Source organism: Cyprinus carpio, unplaced genomic scaffold (genome assembly GCF_018340385.1).
Source record: "Cyprinus carpio isolate SPL01 unplaced genomic scaffold, ASM1834038v1 S000006762, whole genome shotgun sequence".
Taxonomy (NCBI): Eukaryota; Metazoa; Chordata; class Actinopteri; order Cypriniformes; family Cyprinidae; genus Cyprinus; species Cyprinus carpio.
The window spans coordinates 634349-655193 of record NW_024879359.1 but is presented as its reverse complement, the minus strand read 5'-3'; the positions used below and the strand labels follow the sequence as shown (position 1 = coordinate 655193).

At 36.2% G+C, this 20845-nt stretch overlaps 1 pseudogene; it reads right to left on the bottom strand.

Moving 5' to 3' along the window:
* Positions 1-577: 577 nt before the first annotated feature.
* Positions 578-20568, bottom strand: LOC109046030 (annotated as a pseudogene).
* Positions 20569-20845: the final 277 nt, after the last annotated feature.

Genomic DNA, 20845 nt, shown 5'->3' with positions numbered 1-20845 from the left:
CATTTATATTTCATATTTATATATTTAAATAATAATTTGATGATTTTAAATATACTTAATCTTTTAAATTTTAAATTGATATTTAATATATTTAAATGATAAAAATATATATTTATCTTATTTATTCAATTAAAATGTATAACATTTAATATATAAATTAATAACAAATACATCTTAATGAAAAATAAAAATGTAAAATTCTTATATAAACTGTTAATTTTTTTAATATTTCTATTTTAAATATTTATCAGACTACAGATCACATTCCATTCTCCCAAAACCTCAAAGGTAAAGGGAGTTTAAAACCAAAAATTAGGCAATTTATTTCAGTTTTCCTCTTTTATTGGTGCTGTACTGTTTAAAGCAAAAAGTAACATATTATATAGACATGAAAGAGTGTGTACAGGTCTTTTTTTTACAAATCAAGCAACTGTAAATGTTTAGCAACAGTCACAATAGGGAACGTTCATATCTTTGGTGGGGAGAGGGTGATGGAAAAGCAAATCTCCATGCGTTTGTTAAATGTACAAGTTTTAAAGCGATAATTTACAATCCAAATTTACACGATTCTGAGAGATCAAGGTAAAACAGATGTATGTCTTTATTACTGGAGAACAAAAGGAGGACGTCAGACATCTGCTGAGCTCACATATTGCAAGTTTTAGTGTCTGCAGATCAATGACAAAGTGATGCTTAAATAAGATGTAACTACAAAACACTTCATGCGGTACATAGTGATTTAAAGTGGTATACTGAATGGCCATTTAGGCGGCGATTAACATTTGATGGATTAAAGTTTTATTTTATGCAGTTTAAAAAGCACAACAAATACACTGCATGGGGGAAATATCTTAATACAGCATAATCCTCAAATTGTTCAGACAGAAAAGAAAAAAAATCTATTAGTCTTTTAACAAAATTGCAATTTAACTGGTATGTATTAGAGAAAAATGCATGTTACTCTGATGGCAACTGGCCTTTGGAAGCTTTGGAGCTTATGTCTCACTATCATGACACCACACTTCAGTTTATTCAAAGAAAACTATGATACTTAAACACACAAATACATTCACACACACAAAAGTGAAGCAAAACTAAATCAATCCCACTGCATCTCAACCCAGTCTAATTCAACCAATCAAAACACAACTCACTCCATACTGACAATGTACAAAAAGAAAGGAAATTCAACAGAGCAAAATATTTTTTCTGTGTTTCAGTTTTTGCTTTTTTTCTTTAAAGGCACATTTTAAAAATGTTTTAAATATATTCAACACATGAACACACGGTTCAAATACAACACAATTGAAATAAGGCTAAAAAGCACTGACTGTATAACTCTACAAAGAATGTAAGGTAATGTGTTCACACTAAATGGTCCGCTTGATTTTGAATGTCTTACCTAAAAAAGAAAAAGAGTCCTCAAACAGTGCAAGCTAGAATTGACTACTATCTTAAGACCTGTCCTTTATATACCTGCTTCAGATTATACACAGCTCACATCAACAACAGGAACAACTATGCATGCACAACCCAAAAGGAAGTACATTCTGTCCTTAGAACAAACACTTATAAATGGGCATTAAATTCTCAGTTTAATCTAGATGGAAATCAGGAACAGGACTGATCATCAGGGCACACATATGATTCCAATAAGAGGTATAATCAAGAGTTCCTTATAAATTCTGTCGTTTTTGATGCCAACGACAATGCCAACCTAATAGTGAGCAGGCCAACATTAATACCGCCATTATCTAAACTAGGAAATGCACTAAAAATCTTTTTTGGCATAATATTTGGACCAAATAACAGCTAAGATTCTCTGTGGTGGCGCAGGAATTTTATGTCTTGCCCTAAAGGGACAAACTTAAAAAAGCCAAACTACATTCAGACAAATGATTGCCAAACACAATAATAGCTATTTAAAAAAAATAAGAAACTGAACAGGTCATAAGAGATGTCTAAACACCACACGCAATATTAATTTCCTAGACATTTTAAGGAGGAAAAAGGGATCTCACATGCTCTTTCTTGGTAAACATTCACTAAAGTGCTACAAATGATATCGCTGGCTTTATACAGTTGCTTTCTGCGAAACAATGAGAATGTTTTTTTAAATAACTGGCAAAATTTGGTCATTGAATTTCAGATTAATATTCTCAGTGAGGGAGTATTTGGGCCTCTTACAACATTGACATGGTGCACAAATCGCCATTTTGCTGGTCTGCAACATTCATTCAGAGATCATTTCTTCTAACTGGACATTTGGAATTCAACCAACCAACCAACCAAAATGACTTTAACTTCACATCACGCAAAGCATCCCCAAATGCACTATTAAATCACTAGTAATCATCTTAAAAGTGTTTCCTAACATCTCTCTGCTAGCTAACGTAGTGCATGGGCAGATCTCTGACTACAAACTAAGAAAAAAATAAGAAACTGATGTTCTGGGATGGATAAACCTCATCTAAGATTAATTCAGATTGCACAACCCATTTATAACGAGCAACCACATCCTATTTGAGCCAGCATGTGCACAGAGAAACATGTTTGTACTACACTTTAAACTCCGTGAGAGATAATCGTGGAAACAGGTTTCATCTTGACTACAGACACAGGTATTATTCTGTCCTTCTGTGTCTGCGATGATGTAAAGTGGCAACACAACTTTACATCTTTCCACATCAGCTGTCAATAACTTGGTCCAATAAGAGGGCCGTTCTCTCCTCCACAGCATTTTGAAAGGTGGGAATGAAAAAAGATGGAGAAAGTTGCTCAAGGGAGAAACGGGAATCTTAACGGTGTAACGGCAGCGTGGTGGAGAGGCTTTACACACAGAGACCCGACTGCAAGGCGCTGAGACGGCGTTCGATGCATTGCTTACCTGTAAGTAAACATCACACTGGTTATGTAAATGATCTTAAAAGACATCTTAAATATTAAAACAAGTGCTACTGTATTACTCACACTTGTTAATGCTGAGGATGTCAGCCTGTTCTGTGAGGAGGAGACACAGACCCTCCATGAGCAGCAAGGCCTTATGGTAGCGCTGGACCGATACTTCCCCCTGATGAAACATCTCATCTAGAGCAGCCGCCTGCACCTGTAACACCAGGCCACTTCTTAAATACACTTTTATATGCTAAAATTTACATGGTATCTTCCATAGCAAAAAAGCTGAATAGAAAAACAATCTGACAAAGAACTAGTGTTATACAAGTTTATACAAGGTGACAAATATTTTACAGCTGAGCATAACAAAAAAAAAAAAAAAAAAAAAAAAAAAAAAAAATTCCATTATTGTCCAGAGCCTGGAAGTCACAATTTCAATCATTCCTGATATTGCTAGGCTATTTACCATCTGTACAGAGTGGCTAAAGAGGAGCCGCTCTGCGGTGATGCTGTTGATGTGGTCCATGAGTTTGTGTTTACGGGAGAAGAATCGCTCCAGCTGAGCACTCAGAGAACGGCAGGACATCACACTGGACTTATACAAGTCATTCAGCCTTCTGACCACTGGAGAAAAAAAAAAAAAAATAAAAAATAATATATATATATATATATATTTAGTATGTGTATGTATGTTTTTTTTTGTGTGTGTATGTTTTTACTGATTTGTGTGTATATTATCTGTTTTTTTTGTTTATTTTTTTACTGATTTAGGTTGGAAGTTGAATTTGTTATATATTTTTTTCAGGTTGAACCTCAGGTTCATAATTAAGTGAATCATAGTTATAATGTAAAAAATTTAATGATGTAAAATAATATGTATAATAATATAAAATTAAAATATAAACACATCAGATAAACACTTACTAAAAACAGGTGAAATATTTTATTTGTTTACCTGCATGTCTTTTGAACATTAACTGATGTCAGAGAACTGTTAACATGCAAATGTGCAGCAAATCTTTTTAAATATTAACTAAAATATAAATATATACGTACACTTAAATATTTATGTACTTGTATTAAATGAATTTTCATCAAGAGTTTTATGAAAAAAAGAGAACTGTTAACATGCATTAATTTGAATGTTTTTATAATATTTAAAAAAAATTATAATAATAAAATAAAAACAATAATAGTATAAATATACAAATAAATTAAATCTTATATATTTTATTATAAAAAAATATTATAATATATATATATATATATATATATATATATATATATTCTATATATATATATATATATATATATATATATATATAAATTTGTTTTTTTAAATACTTTGAAACATTTTACAATTAATTTTTGATGCCTGTTGAGTAAATAGATGGGAACTATGCTTAATAAGTGGATGGTAACTGTTGTGCTTTACTACTGTGGTGAGAAGAAAGTGTCTGGACTGCTGACCTTGTTTGACGGTGGTTGAGGGGTAGAGTTTTCCCTGCTTGATGCCTTCCATGGCTGTGTGTAGTGAAGATGACAGAAGCTCTGCAATCTTCATGTAAAGCACCAACTGCTCAGCATAACTGATACAAAATAAATGCACACGTATTTAACACCACTCAACACAGAACCTAACTATAGACTTTTTAATTTCTGTTTTAGTGGACTATAAAGTTACAGGTTATTATACAACACTAATGACACTGTCCTGCTGTCAACATGTATATATTAAACAGCAACTGTGCTCCTTTGCATGAGAGATTAGCAATGAGCAGACGTCTCCTCACCTCCACTCTCGACTCAGAGAGCTGATCTGGTCGGCAACCAAGCTCTGCTGCTGGAGCAGGCTGGTGGAAGAGAGGTCGGCCTGGGCAGCCTCTCCACCCCGGGCTCCTGCCACCTCCACCACACAGTGAGCAAAGTCCAGCATGAACCGGAGCCTGCGCAGAGTCTCCGTGTGTTCTTGCTGTGGTGGAGAGACAGCAATGTTAACATGATAGAGTCATGTTAGTCATGCTAACATGACTCTATCAAAAAGTAATGCAGCAATTTGGTGCTTACCTCCATTAGGGTCTCCTCTGGTAGTTCAGGGGCTTCAAAAGTCACGGCTGAGATGGGGTCAGTGAAACCATAGCGGGGACTTGAGGACCCCTCGTAGCCATCTATGCAAATGCCTGTTTGTGGGTAGCGGCTGGTGAGGGACCCTACTGGACTAATGGAGCTTGAAGAGCCTGCTGTGAGACACAGAGGGGTTCAGGTCAGTGCTACCTAGAAGCATCCATGTTAATAATAATAATAATAATAATAATAAATAATTCACCTGAGAACTTTCTTGAGCGAGAACTCTGAGGAGGTGTTCCTCCACTGGGAGGAGAACCCACGGTGAACACCACTCGAGCAGGGCTACCTGAGCCCACCACGAAGCCTCCACCACCAGATGGTGCTGTGAGCAGAAAAACAAAAGTTTGTTATATGAAAACTGTATATAACTTAATATTAAAAATAACATGTTTTCAACATCAATAATAATACGACTGGAGTTATGACTGCCAAAAAATCAGCTTTGAAATTTATTTCTGTGATCACATTCTAAAATATATTAAAATAATAATAAAAAGTCACTTTATACATTGATGAAATTAATACAATTGTCAAATGTACTCACCTGTGATGTCTATGGCTCTGTCAGAATTGAGATTGTCCATGCTGCCTCTTTCTCCTCTCTGCCCCCCAAACGCTGCCATCAGCAACACATCAGATAGGCGGCCTACACTCTGAGACCTGCCCCAACAAGAAGAAGAGTGAAGAAGATTATAAAAGAGAAAGCAAAAGAGGAGAAAAAATAAAAGCAAGAAGGAATGCAAAGGACAGGGGCGGTTGTATCAGCTTGAATCAAGGGTTCTGTTTCAAAACTAGGAGAACTGACAAGCTTTTTGAAAAGCGTCACTGTAACTTAAGACGCTCTTCAGTTTGTTCACAAAGAGGTTCATTTTGTTCACAGTGCTGCCTATGTAGACAGCGAGACAGATTACTAGGGTTTGAAGAGGAGCAAAAATCCTTCTCATACCTCTCAAAGCCTTTCTTCTCTTCAGGCTGGTAACTAGCCTCTCCCTGAGCTGGTCTGAGGCCCTGGTGGGTCAGAAATGTGACCATGTTTGGGGAACTCGGGGGTGGGAAACTCGAATGGTGGCATGGCCTGGGATGGAGAAAGGAGAAGATATTTTTATTTGTTTGCATTTATCAGACAGAACTCAAACCAGCGTTCAAAAAATCTGGGGTCAAGAAGATTTTTTATTTTTTTTTAAATAATCAAGTACTTTTATTCAGCAAGAATGCACTACATGTGTCAAAAATTGCACTAAAGACATTTATAATGTTATACGAGATTTTAATGTCAAAAAAATGCTGTTATTTGAACTGTCATTGTTGCCATCACAGGAATAAATGACATTTTAAAATATATTAAAACAAAAAACAATAATATTTCACAATATTACTGTTTTTACTGTATTTTTGATCAAATATATGCAGCCTTAGGCCCTGATCAAACAGAACGCGTTTTTCAGGCACTGCGCTGGGTTTTTTTATGTTGCTAGGCAACCACTGAATCAGCTGTCCTGTCAGTGTAGCACGAGCTCTCTTTGGTTTGCTGTTAAACTGTCATATTAGCAGAAACTAATGTACAAGCAAAGGATGCTTGCTCTGACCTTGATTATAGCCACAACTAGTTTCTCCTCCATCACTGCAGTGTCCAAGCAACAGGCCCGCCTGTCCACTCATTTGTTTGGACAAGGGAAAAAACATGAATAATGCTGGGCGCTTTTCTGCTCAGAGCTCCTTTTTTTTTTTTTTTACTTCGGGCACTCAGAGCGCTCCTGCAAAAACATGAGGCTCAGCAGGTGGCTAAAACAAGAAGCGCCCGGGGCGCATAAACAGCATGCAAAACGCTCACTGCCAATAGAAAACAATTTAAAAAAGGCACCTCTCACTGCAAAAAAAACGTGTTCTGTCTGCCTTAGTGAGCATAAGAGACTTCTTTTAAAAACATTTAAAAATCTTACCAATCCTAAACTTTTAAACAGGAGTTTAGACTGAGAGCTCATGAACATACACACAGACAGAATGAAATCTTACTCTGGAAGGGGAACCCAGGATGGTTGGTAGGGGGTTGCGTTGCATAAGTTCACTGAGCCTGGGTGAGGAGTGCAGGGTCCTAAAGGGCATCACGTTTCCCTGAGGGGCCACCACCGGGTCTGAATGCTGCTTTCTGATCTTCTGCCTGCACCCACCAGCCGCCTCCAGCAAACAGGGGGCACTGTTGAGCCGAGTGCCCAGACCGTGCTGCTGTGGCCAAGCCTTGGTTTCTAAGCAGATACAGACAGGAAGAGTGCAAGAGGAATCTAAATAAAAACTAATGCATAACATTCACAATCTGGGAAAAGAGGAAAGCTATTGTTTCCCAACTTTCTTGACATGCAACATTTACAATAGCGAAAGTAATTGGGCTATGAAATACTGAGGTCCCATAAAAAAATAAATAAAATAAAATAAAATAAAAAAAACGTATGGAAACAGAGGAAGAATGATTTTACCTCCACCCCGAGAGCCCCTGTGGCTCATTTCTGCACTCGCTGGGCAAACTTGGCCTGGCAGCTCAGGAATTGTGCCCACTTTGAGACAAAAGCAAAGCAGAGAAGGAGAGAGAGTCAGAGAGTTCATTTAGAAACACAAGGGTTCTTCAATCATCTTAAGCTACAGTGACATGACTAGGGATTTGGGCAAAAGAAAGCGGCCCTCACCCTGTGGAGAGAGCTGGAAGGGTTTCACGCCTCCTGTAGACAGCCTGCGGGAAGTGAGAGCAGATCCAGACTGAGGAGGAGAAGGCCCTGTCCTTCCACAGGCCAGAAAACTCCCGCTACCACACCTCTGGACCGTGCCAGACCTGCAAAAGAAAAAAAGACAGAAGGAAGGAAAGAAAGAAAAGAAAGAGAGCAAGACAGAAAAAAAAGAGAAAACGAAAATTAAATTAATAAATGCCCTTTAAATTCCAATTGAACTGAATAAAAATTTAGATACAAAACAATTCAAATTTGAATTTATGTAAATTGAAATTTAAAGAAATTCATGTACTGTTTTATTTGTAATTTTTAATAATACCTTTATTTTTTTCTGTATAAATTACTCCTAAACATGTTATTATACAAAAAAAACCTTCCACTTCCACTTTCCTAGTTATGTCCCATTGGCCCACACCTCTCACCTGATCCCCGTGTGCCCGTGACGTCACTGACCAGCTCTCCAGTCTGATCGGTGCCCCATAGCATAAAAGTGGAGAGTAAACGCCACTCACAGTTGGGATGCAAATGTAAACTTATGTGTGCAAAAATTGTTACAAACTCATTTTTATATGGTAAATGTAATTAAGCTGACCATTTTATTAAAATTAGTCACTGGTCTTCGTTAGTAGCATACATTTAAATCTTGATAACCACAGTTAAAACCACACATATAGCACCTCAATACCATGGTAAAAATGTAACATATGTTTATAGTCTAAATACATTTCTTATAAACGCTATAGCTTAATCACAAAAAATACAGTAATTATATTCCATTACTCATTTAATACCTCTACATTAATAATATAATAAAATTCTATATGAATATCCCACATTTTTGCCACATTACCATGGTACAGTTAGTGTTACTACAGTAAATCCATGGTAAATGATGGAGATTTGTAGATTGAAATGTCTTCTGACTGTATCGTTGCTCACAGTGTTTCTCCTGTTTGTCAGCGATATTTTATACACCTTAAAACTAGTTTAAATCACAGTCACTTGTGTTCTTCACGGAATTCAAGCACTTCACACTGGATCTCACAGCACTGTTTAGACTGACACTTATCAGCGAGTAAATGCATCTGCTCTAATGAGCTTGCGCTGTGCTGCTGTTTGAACTTTGAGCGGATAAATGCTCCGTGTGGCTTGGTTCAAATGAGTAGCACTGTTTCGTTCAGCTTTTGCCGCATGAACATTATAACAAACTCCTGTTATCGTTTTGAGGAAAATTATGTACGGATAGTTGGGTTGGGTTGGCTCTAATAGGGCTGGGTGATCATTTATCACCCAACCCTGTGAAAGCATAATTAATGATGGAGTTATTTAGGTTTTGCTGCAAAACTTAGTCTCTGTTGTATAAATGTGTTGTCCTTCTTTGAATTAAAATTCAGTAAATGTCCCTTCTTGCCATTCCAAATCAAATTCATATTCAAATTCCTGTGGAGCATGGGCAAGTGAATTAAAATGCCAATTCTTGAATTTCAAGGAGGAATATTAAGAATGTGCTTTCACTCACTGTGGAGAGCCCTCTTGACCTGGGAACTGGAGGTTTTGCTCCATGCGCTGGTAGTTGTGAATCTGTGTGGGGACTGGAATAGGTACAGACTGCCCATAGTTGCCGTAGTTACTCCCAGAAAACTCACTCGGCCTGCTGAGAATGAGGCGGAAATAAAAAGTAGAGGGAGAGTCAAAGATATGGAGCGATTGAACAAACAGAGAGAGACAGACAGGGCATAAAACATAAAAAAGCACAAACATCAGTATCTTTCAGCACCCGATCAATAAAATAAAAACATTTCAAATCTCACAGGACATTTCTGGATAGGAACTATGAAACATGCAGAGGTAGAGGCTGAGAGTGCTCTATGACTGCCTGTTGTGTGTGGCTGTGGGTTTCATGTGCCGTATTTAATAATTAAGGAGAACAGGACAATCTGTGCCCATCAAAAAGATTCCTCGTGCCAATCTAGGACTCATATCCCACGTGGCAAAGGCCCTGAACTTCAATGACCCAGAAACCGAAGAGTGAAAAGATTAGCCTTTGCTAGACAGGAAAAATAATTTTCTGCCTTGTTGCTACATGTAAAAAATTGTGACCTGAAAATGGCCCATGGTTTATACTCATAACTACTTGTGCAAAACTACATATTTTTGAAACGCACCGGCAGGTTCTCTGAATCTTTCAACACACTAAATCAAGCACCAGCACAAAAATAAACAAACAATAAAAAAGTATATAACAAATGGATAAAAAGTATGTAAATTATAAAAATGGATAAAAATATATGTAAATTATAAATTAATATAAATAAATATATATATATATATATATATATATATATATATATATATACACTTTAAAATAAAGTAAAATAAATAATTCCATGACTTGTCAACTATCATGACTCATCTCTATCTGCTTGCAAGAAAACAGCTGAAATGTCCTGACATGAAAAGGTCATTTTGTTAGTCATTTTTTAGTGCCGTACTTTCTTCCGTCTGTGTTCTTACCCGCTGGGTCCTGGAGAACTGCTGTAGGAGGGAGAGCGTGGCGGGGTTTTTCCTTGACTGTACTGACCTCCAGACACCAGAAGAGAGCTCCTAAAGCAGGACAGAGATGGATTATAGCAGTGGATTAATGCCAAACGATACTCTGGCATATGTTTAGAACGGTTAATTAGTGAGGGAAATTTACCCCATTTAACCATATCAAACAGAAATTGTATTATCCAAGCTGTAAAGAGCATACAGCCTTTACAATTTTTATTTATTTTATTTAAAATAAATACTGTTCTTTTGAACTTTCTATTAATCAAAGAATCCTGAAAAAAATGTGGTTTCCACAAAAATATTAATCAGCACAGCTGTTTTCAGCATCAATAATAATGTTTTTGAGAACCAAATGAGCATATTAAAATGATTTCTGGAGAATCATGTATTATTCAAATTTCATGAGTTGTTTGAGCACCACAGCATCAGTGCAATTTGTAGGCATTATTAGAGTTAACATCTACATTTATGAAATTTACTTTTGTATTAAAATGTCTGTCTATAAATGTCTGTCTATAAACGATTAACTTTTATAGTCAAGCAGGAAACAGATTTTTTATTGTCTATAAACAGTTCAGATTTTTTTTCTTCTGTAAACAGTTAAAGTGAGCTCTTACCCACTATACATCAAACTGTCTTGGAGAACCTTTCCTGTTGGCATGTCACAAGTAAGCTCACCTAAAAAGACAGACAGAGGGAAAAAAGATGACAAATACCCAGCATTCCACTTTAACAGGACAGTCACAATGTTTTTTAAATGAGGAGAAGGAAAGGCAATAAAATAGCCGGCAGGACAAAGTTCTTGCAGGCTTACTGGGGAAATGAGCTGGAACCATGACAAAATCATCAGTGTCACAGGACGAGTTCTTGCTACTGCTGCCACCTCCGCCACCTCCCGAGTCCTTCAGCAGGTATCCTGGAGAATCCTGGGTAGGGGAGGCTAATGCCTTTGCACGGACCTGCTGGATCTCTGCAAGGGATTGCTACAAACATAAAAGAGGATGAGTCCTGAGAGTTACATAATCCTGAATCATTAATATCCACTCCTGCTAAAACATTTATATTTTTTTTAAAAGAATAAAGATCGTAAAAAAAGTGCCCCGATAAAGCATTTGACACAACAGATTTTTACAAAAAAATTAATATTACACTATATTTATTTTTTTAAAAGAATAAAAGATCGTAAAAAGCAATTTTTGTGCCCCGATGGAATATAATTTAATATCATGTATTCTATTTATATCATTTATTGATTGTTTTTTAATGACTGAAATTAACACTTGAAAGCAATTAATACTTAAAATAAAATAAAATAAAAAAAAATTAAATAAATAAATAAAAATTAGAACAGCTTTATCAAAAAATTCTGGAAAAAAAAAAAAGTATCATGGTTTCTACAAAAATATTAAGCTAAAAAGTTGAAATTGTAATAATAGTTCACAATATTATTGTTTTACTGTAGTTTTGATCAAATAAATGCAGCCTTGGTGAGATAAAAAGAAAAAAAAAATATAACAATAAAAAAAAAAATCTTTTACTCTATTTAAATTTTTTTTCATTAGTATAAAGTTTTGTGAAGTTGTGACAGAAATGTGACAGTAGACCTTTATACAGCATTCTGATACCATGAGACCCATAAAAACAACAAAATACAGAGCTGATTAACATGTGGCTCCTACCACTGATTAGTGTTACAAGCCGCTATAAAATGTTGGCAGCTGGCTGCTGTGCTTATTTATCTTTCATGTCTGTGACAAACTCCTGACACTTCAACACATATCTGTGCAACTGACACAATGAGCAACCATTGATTTTACAAAAGAATTACTTGGACATGAAGAGACACACACTTACAGGAGGAGAGGCCAGGTGTGAAGTAGACGAACTGCTGCATGAGCTTGCAGAGGCTGAGTTGGGAAAGCAAGTCACAGTCACTGGAGCAGCTGTGAAAAATACACAGACACGCACACATATAATACACACTATGATGTCCAATGACTTTTAGTGGATCTTTTCAACTCTATCCTACAATTACAATCATATAAAGTCATCATTTCGATGTCTACTTAGTATATATTCAAATCATTGTAGTAAAAACTAACGTGACCTAATTTTAATTAAATTAATTAATTAAAAAATGTATATTTAGTTGTGTCCCAATTTTTGTAACCCAATAAATAAATAAACAAATAACCAAAACACCATTTGGACCCTTTTACAGCATGGTGGGAAACAAGCAAGTGATCTCATTTCATTTTCTCAACAGTTACACAAATTGTAAAAGTTGTGTTTTCTCTGTCATTCAACCGTGTTATAACAGATACTGTAAGAAAATACAGCTGCAAGCGGCAATTTGGGGCCAAGCACTGAAGGTGCAGCAATCAAAGCAAGCCACTGCAAGCAATTACATGCACATCACACGAATGGTCAAAAGCTCCACAATGTGCATCTCAAAAGCACAAAACACTCTTAAGATTTTGTATATAAGTGTGTCACATGTTATGTGCCACACTGGATTCAAACCCACGACCTGGAAGGTTCGGGGCCTGCAGCTCAGAAGAGTACACCACTCAGTCGGTGGACACTCATCAGGCTGCTGAGGAGAGCTTTCAGTGCGAGTATGATCACGTAAAAGCATTACTTGGCATGTCGACCAGATTAGCATGCTAAACTACGTTATTATACTAACATATTTTACAGTTAATCTGACACTAAAAATTTTCTGAAGATTAAGCATTACTGACTTAAGTGGCAATGTAAAAACTCACACTTCTTCATAGAGGAGCTTGCCTCCAAGAAAGGGTGTCTGAAGAATTCATCTACAAAAACACAAAGATTTCACAATCAGCTTAAGAAGATTACACAATCAATTAATGAAAGTCATTGCCAAATCTAAACTTATAAATAACAAACATTGCCTCATCATCTAGTGGGCACAGACACTCAGGATACTGACCAAAGTCCATACGGTCCTTATGGTTTCTCTGCAGGAGGCCAAGCAGCAGGTGTCTGAGATGGCTGGAAGTTTCTCTGGGAATGCTGTATAGAGAGAGAGCAGGAAAGAGGGGGACTTTTACACATGTAGCAGAATAGTATCCTTAGCTATTAGAGTCAATAAGAGATGCACTTACTTTGGGCTAAGAGTTTTATTTTTCTCATAAAACAATCGGAGGTCCTGGGGACTGCTGGCCTGATGGATGGACAATCATACCAAAATTAACATTGCAAAAAAAAAAAATAAAAAAAAAAAAAAAAAAAAATTATATATATATATATATATATATATATATATATATATATATATATATATATATATATATATATATATATATATATATATATATATATATATAATTTTTTTTTTTTCTTATGCCAGGACAAAGTTCCTAATCATATCTCGCACTTGAGAATGACAACTATATAATTAACTTGAAGTGCATCTGCTCACAGAATGGTACGCACCTGAAATGGAGCTTTCCCTGTCAGGCACTGAAACACAATGGTCCCTATACTCCACAGGTCAGCCTTGGCATCATAGTTCTGTGACATGATAACCTCAGGTGCCTGGTGAACCCATTTCAGAGTAATAATCACAATGATGCATATGTATGCATAAATTCTGAGAAGAAAATGTACAATTCATACCATGTACATGGGTGACCCACAGAGTGTGGCAGCCATCATGTTGCTCTGGAGGTACCGTGCAAAGCCAAAGTCAGCTAAGGAAATCAAAATAAGATCTTAGAATCTGTTCTGGTGAAGCAATGCACTCTGGGTAATGGCAAATCAGTGTTAGATAAAAGAGAACTGATAAATCATTAAATAGATTTCATAAAGAGTGGTTTTAGAAGTCAATATATTGTTTTATTACAGTGATATATTTTCATATCACTGAACATACTTTAATCACTGGCCTAAAGCTATTTAATTTGCAGTCAAGTCTGTCAATCTGAGATAGAGTTAGAGTAAAATTTAAAGTAAAGTCCTCAAGCACAACACAAACAAAAGGTTAAAAACAAGGCTTGATCTGCAAACGCCAGACCTCCTTGAGTATATGGATGTGGAATCTAGAGTTTCTAATGCTTTGGACAGATGCAAAAACACTGGCACACACACCTATCTTGATGCAGGTGTTGTTGGAGTGGGACTTTCGGCCTGCAGGAAGGGACAATAGGATGTTCTGGGGTTTCAGGTCTCTGTGGATGATCCCTTTGGCCTGAAGGACCCTCATGGCCCCTGCGATCTGCTGCAGGAATACTCGGATGGTGTCTTCACTTAAAGTGCCCTTAGCTAAAACAGCATTAGAGCAAAGATGATTTTACTGGGGCTGGGCAATATATAGCTATCAAATGTTTAAAATATATTTATGAAGATTTTGCTGGTGATCTAAACAATTAACATATAAATATAAATACCATAAAATAATTTCCATTAACTGTGGAAATGTTTAGCGTTTAGCGAAAACTGTGAGAAATAAAACTACTATTCAAACCTTTTTTTTTTTTTTTTAAATGTTTTTAAGATTCTTATGCTCACCAAGGCATTTATTTGTTAAAAAAGTCAAATTTTTACTATAACTCTACAATTTAAAATAACTGTTTTCTATTTTAATATTTTTAAAAAGTAGTTTATTTTTGTACTAATTAAACTGAATTTTCAGCAGCCATTACTCCAGTCTTCAGTGTCATGTGATACTTCAGAAATCATTCTGATATGCTGATTTGATGCTCAAAAAACATTTCTTGTTATTATTAAATGCTGAAAACAATTTTTGCGGGGAACTGTGATACTTTTTTCTATCGATGGTATGAACAGAAAAGTTCAAAATGACAGCATTTTGAAATACATTCATACATATTTTGTAACATTATAAAATGTCTTTACTGTATCTTTTGATCAATTTAATTGAATGTATCCTTGCTGAATAAAAGCATTAATTTATTTGTAAAAAATCTTACTGACCCCAGACTTCTGAATGGCAGTGCATCTTAACATTTAACTAGATTGTTAATGAATTTGTCTTGCATTGAAAACTCAATCTCATTTACAAAAATCCATTAACATTTAAGTCATTTCAGATCAAATTCACAAATAGCATACCATCAAAAAACTAAAAAATACTGAGATAATGATTTATATTATATAACCTGGCCTTGACTCTGCACCGTTTATGCTATATACAGTCAATGTAACAATTTGTAACCAGATTTACAGGCAAATTAAAATGCTAATTCAAAATGCAATCCTTCCGAAAGTGCAATGCATATCAACTAAGACAGCACCGCATAGTAATTGTATATAAATTCAAATGGGTTACTATACATTACATATACAGGCAAAGCAATATGCTGTAGTGATTCACCTATTTATTTCCTCTCATGTTAAGATTCATACAAAAATTCTTGTGTTTGGACTTTTCAGAGCAGCTACTTCTTCTGAAAACAAGCTCAAACTCTAAAGTCAACAGTTAGAGCTTCCTTAGACCTGCTTTAAACAAAACATACTTGCACAAACAAACACCCTTAACCCTTCTGGCCTAACTTCCTGAATTTGGCTTTGCATGCTTATGAAATAAACTGATATCACTTTTTTCATCACGGTCACCCTACACAACCCTACTCTGTCAAAGCAGAATTTATTTCAATCAAACACAAATTATGTATTATTTAGAGTGAACACAATTTAACAAAGGATGCTGGAATGCTGAGAATCTACAGCAAAAAAAAAAAAAAAAAAAAAAAAAGTCAACGCTTGATAAATGAAATGTCCCACTTACAGTGCAAGTAGTCAGCCAGATCTCCCCCATTGCAGTACTGCAGTTAAAGAAAAAACATTGATCTTTTTATTATGAATAAAAGCAGCACACAATGCTGTATGACAAAACCTGCATCTGAATGGGGCTTAGTTCACTGCACAGAGAGAGACAATTCAGATGCATATTAAAACGAGTCACTCAGAAAAGATGGGCCTTTATTTTACTTTGTGCACCACTGATGGGCTTCCCAGTGGCCCCATTGCTTTTCCATGGAGCTTTTCTGAAAACTGACATGGTGGAGTGGCATCTGCAGGAAGTTGAGGTTCATAGCAACTGGAAAAAACGTTACAAATGCTCACTGTGTCACACAAAACAACCTGAATTCAGGTCTGTTTCTGTCTAAGGATGTTGCGCAGCTGTCTTCTATTGGCCCCAAGACATGGCTAATTGCAGGAATTACCAGGTACAAGACAGACAAGATCAACAACAAAAGACACTGGGAAAACAGGCCCACTTACCTCCATCACTAGGTACACAGAGCTTGCTGTTTCCTAGGAAAAAGAAATTGAGTAATTAGATTTAGCACTGGGACAGAAAGGTGGCCGAGACAGTAAATGAATTCATTTTCTTTTATATATATTCAAAATATCTGTGCTTAACATATCATGCTGAGACTTGTGTGGGAACATGTTTACACTGGAAGCAGTGTTAACAGCTTATTTGTTGTGTGTATTGTAAACGCGGTGGGCTGACACTAATTCACAAATGGCATGAGTGTGTTTTTCTGCACTGGGTCATAATAGGCTAATAAAGGCCAGTGGGAGGGCAAAGGTCACAGGCTTTATTAGCATTGTACGTTTTCAAAGTTCAATGGTGCGACAGATTTCTATTCAAGGCAGCCACAGCATACACCATTGAACCTCAATCAAACACAAGAGAGTACAGATACTGCTGATGAAATGAAATGTGAGAAATGCTAACCACGGTGCTAGCGTGTTTTAGTGCATGCTGTGTGGTTGCTAGTGTTAAAACAAGTTTTCTGCTAAAATTTAACACTGAGTTGAGTAGAGGTTAACCAATACAACATTATAATTCTATGCTATTTTGCTAGCAAAATTAGAGATTGATAGATTTTGTTTTTTTTTTAAATAAGAAAAAACTAAAATGGATAGTTTTGGCAAATTTAATTTGCTACAAATTAATTTAGTCATCACAATATCATAATGTACATTATGAAAATTCATATCCATTTTTGAGATTTGGTCTCTTTAAGATTTCATATTTCTGTTATGAAAAAATTTGAAAGATTAGATCAAAGATTAACTAGACTGAGTGTTAGATGACAAGCAAAGGTAATCTGAAGGAAAAAAGAAATAAGCATGCAATTTTATTTATGTATAATTCATTTTAAGTTATTTTATTTTTTTGTTTTAGATAATGGTTTTGAAACTGTTGCTCCTTATACAGACAGCTACCAAGCAGCAATGTCAGTCAATGGGCTTTATGGAAATGATTAACATATATAAACACACACACTAGATATTAGAACAGAACTGTCCTCAATACATATGCACTGACCAAAAAAAAAAAATGCATGATATCTTCTTAAACCCATGCCAAATGGCCAAAGCACTAAATATTCAACTATCCAGACGATCAGAGAGGACAGGTTGCGTTTGCTATCACGTCAGCTTTTATGGCCCAATAATCCTGTTAGGAGGCCTATAGAAAAAAAAAATGGGAGTAGCCCACTTAAAATGACCTTATCACTTAGCAACAGATGACCTCCCCCTTTCTGGTGTCCACCTCAACTAATCAGCCGAATCGACTGATCCGTGACTGGCATATGCTGCTGACTCAGCGTTGCCCAAGTTTCACTTTCTGCCACTGAAGATAGACTCTCGTCGGCTGTGCAGTCAGACTGAAACTACGCCAAACATCGCTGTTTAATGACAACTAGCACTTGAACGAGCTTGGCTATTAAGTTGGGAAAATCCAACAGGCTCCACATCACTCACAGACAACTTGGTGCCTAGATGATTGATGTTCATGTGGGTGATAAAGTGAGCTTTGCTTATGAACACAGCAGACCCGTGAGATCTGCTATGTTGAATTTAACCACAGAGGCAGTGGAGACCCTACTAAACTGGTTCTGGAGAGGACTTTTTGTTATTTTTACACGACTGCTTTGTTGCTCAGCCCATTTCAAATGCAACCCTTATATTTTGAGCTTGATAGTTGACCTAAAATGTTACTGAACCTGTTGAGAACCCATTTTTACACACAGTTATCTATACATTTTTAAAAAAAAAATAAAGGTTGCAAAAGGAGGTTTTAGAACCATTTTTGGTTCCACAAAGAACCTTTCAGTGAACAGTTCTTAAAAGAACCAGCTTTGTTCTTAGTGTGAAGAACATTTTAAAAATCTAAAGAACCTTTTTCAGTAAGAAGTTTCCATGGATGTTAAAGTTTTCTTTATGGAACCATAGATGCCAATAAAGAACTTTAATTTTTAAGAGTAATTATGTTTCTAACTAAATGGCCCTGATGCACTAAAAAAAAAGCTCTGCTCAAAAGCTTGTTTCTGTGTCTGAAAGGAAAAGATGACCAGATTAATTCTTGCAAGGTTCATCCTGCACAAACAAGCACAAGTTTGTCACGTGTGGCAAGGAGCCAAGCAGCTCACAGACTCTTTCCTTCAGGGTAGTGCAAGAACTACTTGAACTTTAATGCCATTCAATTCACAGACAGTCAACACCACAGCAGAAAGTGATGTGACTATCCAGGAGATGTGAGAAGAGGTCAGATCAGAGGAAATGTGCCAAGACACTTGAGCTGTACCTCTTGAAAGCAACCTTAACCCTAATTTTTTTTAATCTTCAGCTTATTAAATAATACATTTTATTATTTTTAACATGTCTATTGTACTCCCACTTTTTTTGCCTTTACTTGCAAAAGCAAAACACGCCTGACCTCCAACCAAGACTCCAATACCCACAATGCTCTGCAATAGAGCTATTAAAAACAAGTGCACATGTCATGTCAACAGAAGAACATGTGACTGTTTTTAACCAATCAATGCAAAGGAAGCCATGATACAGCCTTGGGGATGGTAAAACATAAATTTGAACCTTTTTTTAGCCCATAATACCTAGTAAAATATTTGTATTTAATACTTATTGAAGGAGTAAACTTTCACTAGATGATTGCATTGAAAACTGTCCATCCACATATCTGCAGAGTAATTTCATGGACAAATCAACCTACCTGGAAGTCATGCAATGCAACAATGTTCTCATGTTTCAGTTCCTAAAGAAAACAAATGAGAATTCATTTGCACACAAATGTTTTATTATTATGTTCTTGAAATGCAATGAACTGCCAATACAACCAAAACGTACCTTTAATATCTTGATCTCTTTCCCCAGTAGAGTCTGAGATTTAGCCAAATTCTTCTTGTTTATGCATTTGACTGCAACTTCCCAGTCATGCTTCTGAAAAGTTTAATGACTTTAGTTGTTAACCATAATCATCTTGTAGTCTATATTGTATTAAACATATATGACCATAGACATGCCCGTGCATGCCTATTGTTTCACGATCTCTGATTAACTGTCATCTCTAAAAATGAAAATGACACATTTAAAGCTTGAGAATGTATTATGTAATGGGTTTTAATGCATTCCATATCGCCCTATAATACTACTGGACATTTAATCTCTTATTCTAGCCTCCATCTGTTGTGCTCGAGGCCTTTAAGGTGGTATGTCAGTTCTGCAACCAGTATATTTATATAATACAAAATGACACCAGTGCATTCAGAGGAAAACAATGCATTATACATTTTAAATGATATTTCCTCACCTCTCGATGCCTGCCTTTGAATACCACAGCGAAGGCACCGTGTCCTATAAGGTCCTTCCTACTGAACTCGAATTTCCCGACAGTCTCCATCTCCCACCTGATCCCAAATATTTCAGCTTGACTATTTATGTGAAATAAACCTGGCCCACAAATATCCTCTTCCTGCTTCCCTCTTCTCCTCTGTCTGGACGAGGCTGTTGGAAAGTTGAACCCCACTTCTGCGTGCCATGGGCAGCCTTTCCATATAAATACTCCTCTCCTCTTTCATGATATCCTGGAGGTCAAGAGATCTACTCCTTTCAACTATGACAGTTTCCCATGTCGGCAAACCGCTTGTCGTAACTGGTGAATAAATAAAATCGAGCTACGCTAAAAAAATATACTACCTTAAAACGCTAGCGATGGGTTTGTTTGTTTGTGTACATCCGATGTTGTCAGCTTTGCTGTTATCCTCGCGTTCGTGTTCGGGGTTACATCAAGCTCGCGATTGTATGTAACACGGTTGTCTTTTCACCAAATATCCATGAGATATCTGAAAAGCTCGAGCAAGATTTGTCTAATGTATGTATATTGGTCTCAACAAAGACCTCAATTTAGTCGAGGTCTGCAGCGCTGCGCATGCGCGCTACCGTTTCACCCAGGCTCGGTGTTGACGTCAAGGAAGCGCTGTCACGGTCGCGTCACTGTATTCACTTCAACAGTAAATTAGTAACCCTTTAGCAGTTTTAATATTTTTTTACAATAAAAACAACAACAACACTGAAAACAACTCAAATTGACAGGAACACTGTAAAGAGTTCCTACAGAAAAACACAGCAAAAATACTGTGATTCAAGATATTTATTTGTCACATAGCCTACATTGTTATATGGAGAGCATATGACCAGCAGTGAAATGTGCAGCAAAACTGCAAAGAAAACAAGCAAATAGCAGT